The sequence below is a fragment of the Canis aureus genome, chromosome 27 (assembly GCF_053574225.1).
Source record: "Canis aureus isolate CA01 chromosome 27, VMU_Caureus_v.1.0, whole genome shotgun sequence".
Lineage (NCBI taxonomy): Eukaryota > Metazoa > Chordata > Mammalia > Carnivora > Canidae > Canis > Canis aureus.
The window spans coordinates 35,975,722-35,985,362 of record NC_135637.1 but is presented as its reverse complement, the minus strand read 5'-3'; the positions used below and the strand labels follow the sequence as shown (position 1 = coordinate 35,985,362).

At 46.1% G+C, this 9,641-nt stretch overlaps 1 long non-coding RNA gene across 1 annotated transcript in view; it reads left to right on the top strand.

The window, feature by feature from the left end:
* Positions 1-735: 735 nt before the first annotated feature.
* LOC144299277 (uncharacterized) overlaps positions 736-9,641 on the top strand; it is a 29,372-nt gene continuing 20,466 nt past the window's right edge. The window contains exon 1 of the long non-coding RNA XR_013365985.1: positions 736-916. This is a non-coding gene — a long non-coding RNA (uncharacterized LOC144299277). The remainder of the gene's footprint in view (positions 917-9,641) is intronic.

The following is a 9,641-nucleotide window of genomic DNA, read 5'->3' as shown; positions in this document are numbered from 1 at the left end:
GGTAGTGGAAATTTGTGCAGAACTCTGATTTTCTCCTGTCACGTTTCTGAATGCTGTAATTGTAAGAGGAACTGGATTCATGAGCTTGACTGTGCTATATTGGAGTCATCTTTTCTTGCTATTTGAAAATTATCGGTCTCAGCAGGTCTGCACTTCCCTCCCTCTGCCACTACCACATGTCCAAGTGGGGTTTGTTTGGTGAAGCTTCTTGGGACTTGTGCTGGGGAGACTGTAGGGCTTGTCACTGACCTACAGGGGACGTGACCTGAGGGCCACAGCCCCCCTCTCTTGTATGTGAGAACCCGGAGGCTGAGTTCTAGTGTGAGCCAGGAGATGGTGGAGAGGTAAACTCTCCCCTTTGTGATTTACAGGCCTTTGTGCAAAACTTCATGGATCTGTCCTGTTTGCTGGACCTGAAAGACGACTCCCAGAGTAGATGATGTTAACAAATATTTCCTCTGGTGTCACTACATAGGCTCCCCTGTCCCTTAGCTCATGCCAGCCTGCACACCCCTCCAGAGTCTGATGTGTGAACGTGTTTCCGTGGAAGAGAGGCCCCTGTGCAGCTGCCCTAGAGACCCTCCATGGACACAGGGGACCTCGAGGCCTGTGTGAAGGTGTGGATGGGCCTGCTTCACACACACGTGCCCTAGGCACCCTGATGACCTGCCTCCTCAGTCTTCCGGAGCTGCATGTTAATGGTTCTATCTTTGGTGTATTTTCCAGGATCATGACTCCTGTTATGAGAAGAAAAAGATCATAAAGAGTTGAAACACAGGAGTCACAGCATAACCACCTGCAGCCAATAAATTCTACTGGATTTCCCCATCAGTGGGTTCCACAGCACCCACAGGGGCATCTGGCCATCAACAAGGGAGAGCCACGAGTATCACTTCCACTGACTGCAGCTTTGAAGGTACTGTGGGGGTAAATCAGTATGTAGATTCGAGAGAAGTAACTAGTTTGTGCAGCAGAGCCTAGACGCTGGGATGAAAGAAGGAGCTGGGAAGGTGCCCACTCAGAGCTAGTGCAGCTACTTCCTGCACGAGGCCTTCTCACAAGGCCTGAGTCTAGGCTGTACAGATTTTAGTCTAGAAGACATGGGGGCTTGTAGACTTCAAGCAGTAAGCCACCGAACACCAGCCTGACCAGGAGCCCCTGTCCTCGTTCATTAATGGATTCACAATGAGGTTTGGTCAGTTGAAGATCCAAGCTAATTCTCTGGGGAACTGTCATGTGTGCAGTTGGTTTGGAATGTCCTGGGTTCTACGACAGTTGGGAGTCAGGAACACTACTGGTCATCCAGGGTGGTCACCCGAATCAGGAATTCTCAGAGCAGGGCTGCTGAGAGAATCAACTTGTGTGGGTGCAGAGTTAAGTGAGAAGGAGGTGGAGACATGTTTGGATTCCCCTCAGTCCACTAGGGGGTCTTCTTTGGGGGAAAGATATTGCATTTGTGTCAGGAATTGAAATGCAGAACCAAGAGATGGCTCGGGATCTGGGCCATTCTCTTGGGCAGCTGCAGTCCTTGCAACAGTGCTGGGCAGGAGGATGTGGACAAGGAAGTGAGGGCAGGGCTTGGTTTGGTGCACAGGGTATGAGCTCATATCCAGGTGACCAGGGAACCATCTGCTGCCCCCACCTCAGAACCCTCCCTCATCTGTGCTGCAACCCTGAGCAAGTCACTTCATCTCTCCAAGCTTCTGTGCCCTTCACCTTAAATTATGGCCCCCAGCCCCACACTCTGCCCACCCCATGGTGCCGATGTGAGCATAACAAGAAATAACAGTCTCTGAGTTGTCAGAAGTCAAGTATTGTAGCCTCCAAGCATTATGTTGAGGGGTCCGTACCTCTCTTCAATTCTATCCTTTCATGTCATGTATTTTGGAGCCTTCTCGTTAAGTGTGACACGTTCGTAATTCGTGAAGAGTGGCCACTTTTGTTACTATAAATCATCCTCCTTTCTGTAAAAAATGCCATAAGTTTTGTCTTATATTAACAAAGCTGGTCTAGTTCTTTGGGTTAATATCTGCTTGGTGCCCATTTTCCCATCATTAAGCCTCATCCTACTTGTGTCCTGGACGTAAAGGGGGACTCTGGACGATGGCAGAGAGATGACAGATTTTTATTCCCTCTTCCAGTCTCTGCCTCTTAATGGACTGTGTAAATTTACCTAATTACTTTTCAGGTAGCGTTGCATACTCTCATTTTTTCCGTCTGTTTTCTATGCATTATGTCTTTTTGTTCTCACATTCCTACATTATTGCTCTTCTTGGTGTTCTATTCTAGAGGAATTACTAAATCCCCATGTTGCTTTTCCCATGTGTTGTGGCTTATAGTTTTAGTAGCTTTCCTGGGCATTACAGTTAACTTCTTTATGTATGACAGTCTAATTGGCTTAAGACCAGGTTCATTTCCAAGGCATTCATCGACCTTAGCCAATTGATATCCCTTCCCTGTGCCATTATTGTCCTACACCCTACATTTTACCTTGTGTGCTGATCAACACCCATTTTTATTTACTTTATGTAGTGTTCTTGAAAATCAGAAGAATATATTTTTATATGTTTATTCCATATACATCTTACCCTCCTAGGCATTTATACTTGCTTGTATGTTTCCCTCTGTGACTATTTCTCTGTGGAGAATTGAGGTACTCTGTTGTCTTTTCCTTTCAGATTGAAGGACTCCCCCCTAACGTTTCTTGTAGAGCTGGTGACGGCAGAGGCTTCTCTCAGGTTTTATTTATCTGGGAAGGTCTTGACATGTCCTTCATTGCTGAAGGATATCTGTGCTAGATGCACATTTGTTGCTTGACAGATTTTCTCCTCCAGAACCTTTTTGTTTTTTTAAAAAGATTTATTTATTTATTTATTTATGATAGACAGAGAGAGGGGGGGGGGGCAGAGACACAGGCAGAGGGAGGAGCAGGCTCCATGCAGGGAGCCCGATGCAGGACTCAATCCCAGGACCCCAGGATCATGCCCTGGGCCAAAGGCAGGTTCCAAACTGCCAAGCCACCCAGGGATCCCCTCCAGAACCTTTTTGTGTCACCCTGATGCCTCTGGCCTCTGTAGTTTATGAAAATAAGTCATTCACCTTATTGAGGAGCCTCTACATGATGATGCTTTCCTTTTTCTTGCCACTTCCAGTGATTCAGCTTTTGTCTTTGGCCTTGAAACATTGTGCTAGGGGATGGATTTATCCTATCTTTGTTGAACTTCTTCAATGTTTAGATGACTGTTTTGCATGAAATGTGCTACGATTTGGGCTATTACTCCTTCATGTATTCTCAGTATCCCTTCCTGTCTTTTATTTTTCTGGGGACTGTCTCAGTGCCTGTGTTGGGATGCTTGATAGTAGTACCCAGGTCTCTGGGCTTTGGGACTCCACTCATTCTCTTCCCGTGCTCTTAGATTTTTTTTTTTTAATGTGCCATTTACCAGACTGGATGTCAAGTGACCTACCTTCAAATTTACTGGTTCTGTCTTCCTCCTGCTCAAGTCTGCTGTTCAGCCCTGCTATAGCTGTAATTGTGTCCTCCCCCACCCCCAAACCATATAGAAGAGTCAAAGCCCACAGTGCCTGTGAATGTGTTCTTATTTGGAAATAAGATCTTTGCAGATATAATCCAGTTGAGATACAGTTAACACTGGACTAGGGTGGGCCCTAATTGAATGGCTGTTGTCCTTACAGGTTGTCCAATGTAGGCTGTTGTAGGTTTGGAAACACAGACACGGAGACAAAGGGCATGGAATGTCAGAGATGGCAATACTGCAGCTTCAAGTCAAGGAAAGCCCTGAGTTTCCAGAAAACACCAAAAACTAGAAAAAGGCAAAGACAGATAATTCCCTAGCTCTTTCATTGGGAACAGAGCCCCTCCTACAACTGGACATAGCTGGCGGCCAACCTAAGAGCCAGGCCTGTGTAAGGAAGGCAATCTCAATCCTCTGTGCCAATGCTTTTCTACATAGAGCCAGAATTTGTATTTCCCTTCCAGATCTCTTGTTGTCCCAGAGGCAGGGAAGTATAGGCTGGGCTTTAAAATAATAGAACTTGCGGGATCCCTGGGTGGCTCAGTGGTTTGGTGCCTGCCTTCAGCCCAGGGTGTGATCCTGGAGTCCCAGGATCGAATCCCACATCCGGCTCCCTGCATGGAGCCTGCTTCTCCCTCTGCCTGTGTCTCTGCTCGTGTCACTGCTTCTCTCTCTCTCAGTGTCTCTCATGAATCAATAAATAAAATATTTAAAAAATAAATAAAATAATAAATAATAGAACTTGGAAACTCTTGGTATCAGACCTTATGCCTCCCCCGGAGTTGATGTTACTGCTTTTTGTCATTGCTGTCTAATAAGATATTAGTGTCTTTTCTAAACTAATTCTCCAAGCTGGCAAATTGCTCATGCGTGGCCACTGTAGGCCTGGCTTGAATGCTGGTGGTCAGTCGGTGACTGGGTAGGGTATGCATTAGCAGCCTCAAACAGAGGAGTGGCTCCATCTGTGCCAAGGGGCCTTTCATAGTGAGCCAACAGCTGAAAACTCTGCTGCAACCCTCACTTCTTGCTTGTGCACAGCATCAGGGTCAGCCAGAGGTGCCAGTGTAGGGGAGCTTGTCAGGTTTGCGGAGCATGCACACAGCCCTACAAGGTGCATGTTCTGGATTCCTGAGAAGTTGGAGCTTCTCAAAGCCCCTTAGTGCTCGCTTAAGGCTTTTGTTAGCCTATTGTTTGCTCAAATTGTTATCCATCACTTTAAGCAATCACAAGTTGAACAATTGCCCCTCTTCTTTTTCTCTTTTATGTCTTTTTTGACAGTTATGCCAGGGAAAGGCTTTTAATTCTGGGCACCTTCCCAGTCAGACTCAATGTGGACAGTTGAAGAGATTGGGTCTTACACAGTTTCCACCAGATTGGCCCATTTACTATAAATCTCCAGGAGGGAGGTGGTGAGGGGGCTCCAGGCCAGCTCTGCTCTCTCCAGTGGCTGCCATATGAATGACTTTCTTTTTAAAAAATTTTTTCAAATATTTTATGTATTTATGAGAGACAGAAAGAGAGAGAGAGAGAGAGAGAGAGAGAGAGGCAGACACAGGCAAGGGAGAAGCAGGCTCCATGCAGAGAGCCTGATGTGCGACTCCATCCTGGGACTCCAGGATCGCACTCTGAACCAACGCCAGAGGTTCAACTGCTGAGCCACCCAGGCATCCCACATTGCTGACTTGCACTGTGAACATTGCTGCTCATTTTTCTGAACTGTCATGAGACTGCAGGGGAGGGAATGGGATCTAAGCAAATGACAACAGCAGAAATCTCATGCGTCTTTCTGACTGTGGCTTAGCTGGGTTTTTTAAACTTTTGTTTCCTGGATTCAGTATTTCCCCTACTGCTGCAAGTTTTGTTTAATTGCCAGAATTCTGAAAATAATGATGGTGGCACTTGTTGCCAGTACGTTGATTGCTTTGTTGGAAGAGAGAGTTTTGGGAGGTCTCTAAGCTGCCATTTTCACCTTAGTCAGTGACCAAACCGTATTCATTTGAATATTCTCAGGCCATGGTCATGATCCCTGGGGTAAACAAAAATCATCTCAGGTGAAACGCCACATGCAGTCACATGATACTGTTAGGTCACATACATGACATTCATGGTAAAAATAGAGGTTAGTGTCATTTTTTAAATAAATTTATTTTTTTGTTTGTGTTCAACTTGCCAACATACAGAATAACAGCCAGTGCTCATCTCATCAAGTGCCCACCTCAGTGCCCGCCACCCAGTCACCCCCACCCCCTGCCCACCTCCCCTTCCACCACCCCTAGTTCGTTCCCAGAGTTAGGAGTCTTTATGTTCTGTCTCCTTTTCCAATATTTCCCACTTATTTTTTCTCCTTTCCCCTTTATTCCCTTTCACTGTTTTTTATATTCCCCAAGTGAATGAGACCATATAATGTTTGTCCTCCGATTGACTTATTTCGAGGTTAGTGTCTTTAAAAAAGAAATTGTGTTAAGAATTGTATACTGAATATTAGGACATAGCACCTCTGGCTGATATGGACAACAGCCTACTGTAAACATCCTGAGTTAGACACAGTTATGTTGAATTGTATTCCTCCTCCAACTTAAAAAAATTTAAACTTATTATAGGTACAATTTTTTAGTGGTGGATTTTGGTGTTTTGTTTATGTACAACTTCTTCCACAAAAAATTTATTTACTTACTTAAAAATAAATAAGTAAATACTTTTTTATTTAATTAATCTTCACAGAAAAGAGCTGTTTTGGATACAGTTAAAAAACTATTTTTGGTCATGGATGTTTCATCAAATACTATGTTGATAAGGCTTGCACTTGATGAAAAAGAAACAACACATGCAGAGATTCCATGATATGAGGTAAAGCTTCCAGTCATTGTAAAGCCATATTATATCTTTAAAATACATACAAATCATCCCCAGTTGCCCAAAGGCTCTCTCCAGCCATCAGGAGGATGTGGCTGATGTTTGTCTGGTTTTCCTGGAGACCATTGAAAACATCAATATCATTCAGCTGTGTGTGTGGCAAGTGGTCTTCATTGCCACCTCCTGATTCCATCCAAGTGCCATCTCCTCTGCAAGAGACATCGTCTCCCTTACTGCCTGGCCCAGCCATGACCTAGGCTATGCTCCAGGTACCCTGAATGTGTTCCTCCGATGGAGGCACTGTTTGCCCCCTCCCAGAAAGCCTCCCCCACCCCAAGATCTCCTTGAGCAGAGCTGTGCCCAGGTGATGTGTTTGATGGATCTCCTAGTGGGTGACTTTTTATCGTGTGGGTATATTATGTGTGTCTTCCTGAGAATGATTAGGATCAAAGATGGCAGATAATTTGAAGTTCTTACTCACCTGGTCATGCTGCACACACCTCCTTGCACCTGGTGAATAGGACAGATATTGACTGGTGACAAGGCAGTGGAGACAGCACTGCACAGTGGGGATGCTGCAGCGTCTGAATCTGTGTAGTCCGCTGCAAGCCCGGCTCTGCCCTTCACACCACGTGACCCAGGGTAGGATCAACAAACCTCTCTAGGAACCTGTTTCCTGGTGTCTAAAACAGGAACAGTGGAGGGAGGGGCAAGATGGCGGAAGAGGAGGGTCCCCAAATCACCTGTCTCCACCAAATTACCTAGAAAACCTTCAAATTCTCCTGAAAATCTATGAATTCGGCCTGAGATTTAAAGAGAGACCAGCTGGAATGCTATAGTGAGAAGAGTTTGCGCTTCTACCAAGGTAGGAAGACGGGGAAAAAGAAATAAAGAAACAAAGGCCTCCAAGGGGGAGGGGCCCCGCGAGGAGCCGGGCTGAGGCCGGGGGAGTGTCCCCAGGACAGGAGAGCCCCTTCCCGGAGAAGCAGGAGCTGCACCGACCTTCCCGGGGGAAAGGGGCTCGCAGGGAGTTGGAGCAGGACCCAGGAGGGCGGGGATGCCCTCGGGCTCCCCGGGACAGTAACAGAGCAACTGCGCGCCCAGGAGAGTGCGCCGAGCTCCCTAAGGGCTGCAGCGCGCACGGCGGGACCCGGCGGGACCCGGAGCAGCTCGGAGGGGTTCGGGCGGCGGCTCCGCGGAGGGGGTTGCGCGGCCCGGGAGCGCGAATCCAACAGCGCAGGCACCGGAGCACAGGGCGCCGGGACACAGCCCAGGATCCGGCCTCCCCCCGGGACAGGCAGAGGCCGGGAGGGCCCAGGACAGCAAGGACGCTCCTGCCCCGAGCTGAGCAGATCAGTGGCCCCGCCCCGGAGCCTCAGGCCCTGCAGACGCTTCGGAGTTCCTGCGGGGGCTGAATCCAGGTTTCCAGAGCTGCCCCGCCACTAGGGCTCTTGCTCCTGGGGCCTCACGGGGTAAACAACCCCCACTGAGCCCTGCACCAGGCAGGGGCAGAGCAGCTCCCCCAACTGCTAACACCTGAAAATCAGCACAGCAGGGTCCTCCCCCAGAAGACCAGCTAGACTGACAACTTCCAGGGGAAGCCAAGGGACTTAAAGTACACAGAATCAGAAGATACTCCCCCGTGGTTCTTTTTTTTTTTTTTTTTTTTTTGCTTTTTGATTTGTTTCCTTCCCCCACCCCCCTTTTTTCTCCTTTCTTTCTTTTTCTTTCTCTTTTTCTTCCCTTTTTTTTTTCTTTTTCGTTTCTTTTTCTTCCTTTTTTTTCTCTTTCTCTTTTCTTTCCTTCTTTCTCTCCTCTCTTTTCTCCTTTTCCCAATACAACTTGCTTTTGGCCACTCTGCACTGAGCAAAATGACTAGAAGGAAAACCTCACCTCAAAAGAAAGAATCAGAAACAGTCCTCTCTCCCACAGAGTTACAAAATCTGGATTACAATTCAATGTCAGAAAGCCAATTCAGAAGCACTATTATACAGCTACTGGTGGCTCTAGAAAAAAGCATAAAGGACTCAAGAGACTTCATGACTGCAGAATTTAGAGCTAATCAGGCAGAAATTAAAAATCAATTGAATGAGATGCAATCCAAACTAGAAGTCCTAACGACGAGGGTTAACGAGGTGGAAGAACGAGTGAGTGACCTAGAAGACAAGTTGATAGCAAAGAGGGAAACTGAGGAAAAAAGGGACAAACAATTAAAAGACCATGAAGATAGATTAAGGGAAATAAACGACAGCCTGAGGAAGAAAAACCTACGTTTAATTGGTGTTCCCGAGGGTGCCGAAAGGGACAGAGGGCCAGAATATGTATTTAAACAAATTCTAGCTGAAAACTTTCCTAATCTGGGAAGGGAAACAGGCATTCAGATCCAGGAAATAGAGAGATCCCCCCCTAAAATCAATAAAAACCATTCAACACCTCGACATTTAATAGTGAAGCTTGCAAATTCCAAAGATAAAGAGAAGATCCTTAAAGCAGCAAGAGACAAGAAATCCCTGACTTTTATGGGGAGGAGTATTAGGGTAACAGCAGACCTCTCCACAGACACCTGGCAGGCCAGAAAGGGCTGGCAGGATATATTCAGGGTCCTAAATGAGAAGAACATGCAACCAAGAAAACTTTATCCAGCAAGGCTCTCATTCAAAATGGAAGGAGAGATAAAGAGCTTCCAAGACAGGCAGCAACTAAAAGAATATGTGACCTCCAAACCAGCTCTGCAAGAAATTTTAAGGGGGACTCTTAAAATTCCCCTTTAAGAAGAAGTTCAGTGGAACATTCCACAAAAACAAGGACTGAATAGATATCATGATGACACTAAACTCATATCTCTCAATAGTAACTCTGAATGTGAACGGGCTTAATGACCCCATCAAAAGGCGCAGGGTTTCAGACTGGATAAAAAAGCAGGACCCATCTATCTGCTGTCTACAAGAGACTCATTTTAGACAGAAGGACACTTACAGCCTGAAAATAAAAGGTTGGAGAACCATTTACCATTCGAATGGTCCTCAAAAGAAAGCAGGGGTAGCCATCCTTATATCAGATAAACTAAGATTTACCCCAAAGACTGTAGTGAGAGATGAAGAGGGACACTATATCATACTTAAAGGATCTGTCCAAGAAGAGGACTTAACAATCCTCAATATATATGCCCCGAAAGTGGGAGCTGCCAAATATATAAATCAATTATTAACCAAAGTGAAGAAATACTTAGATAATAATACACTTATACTTGGT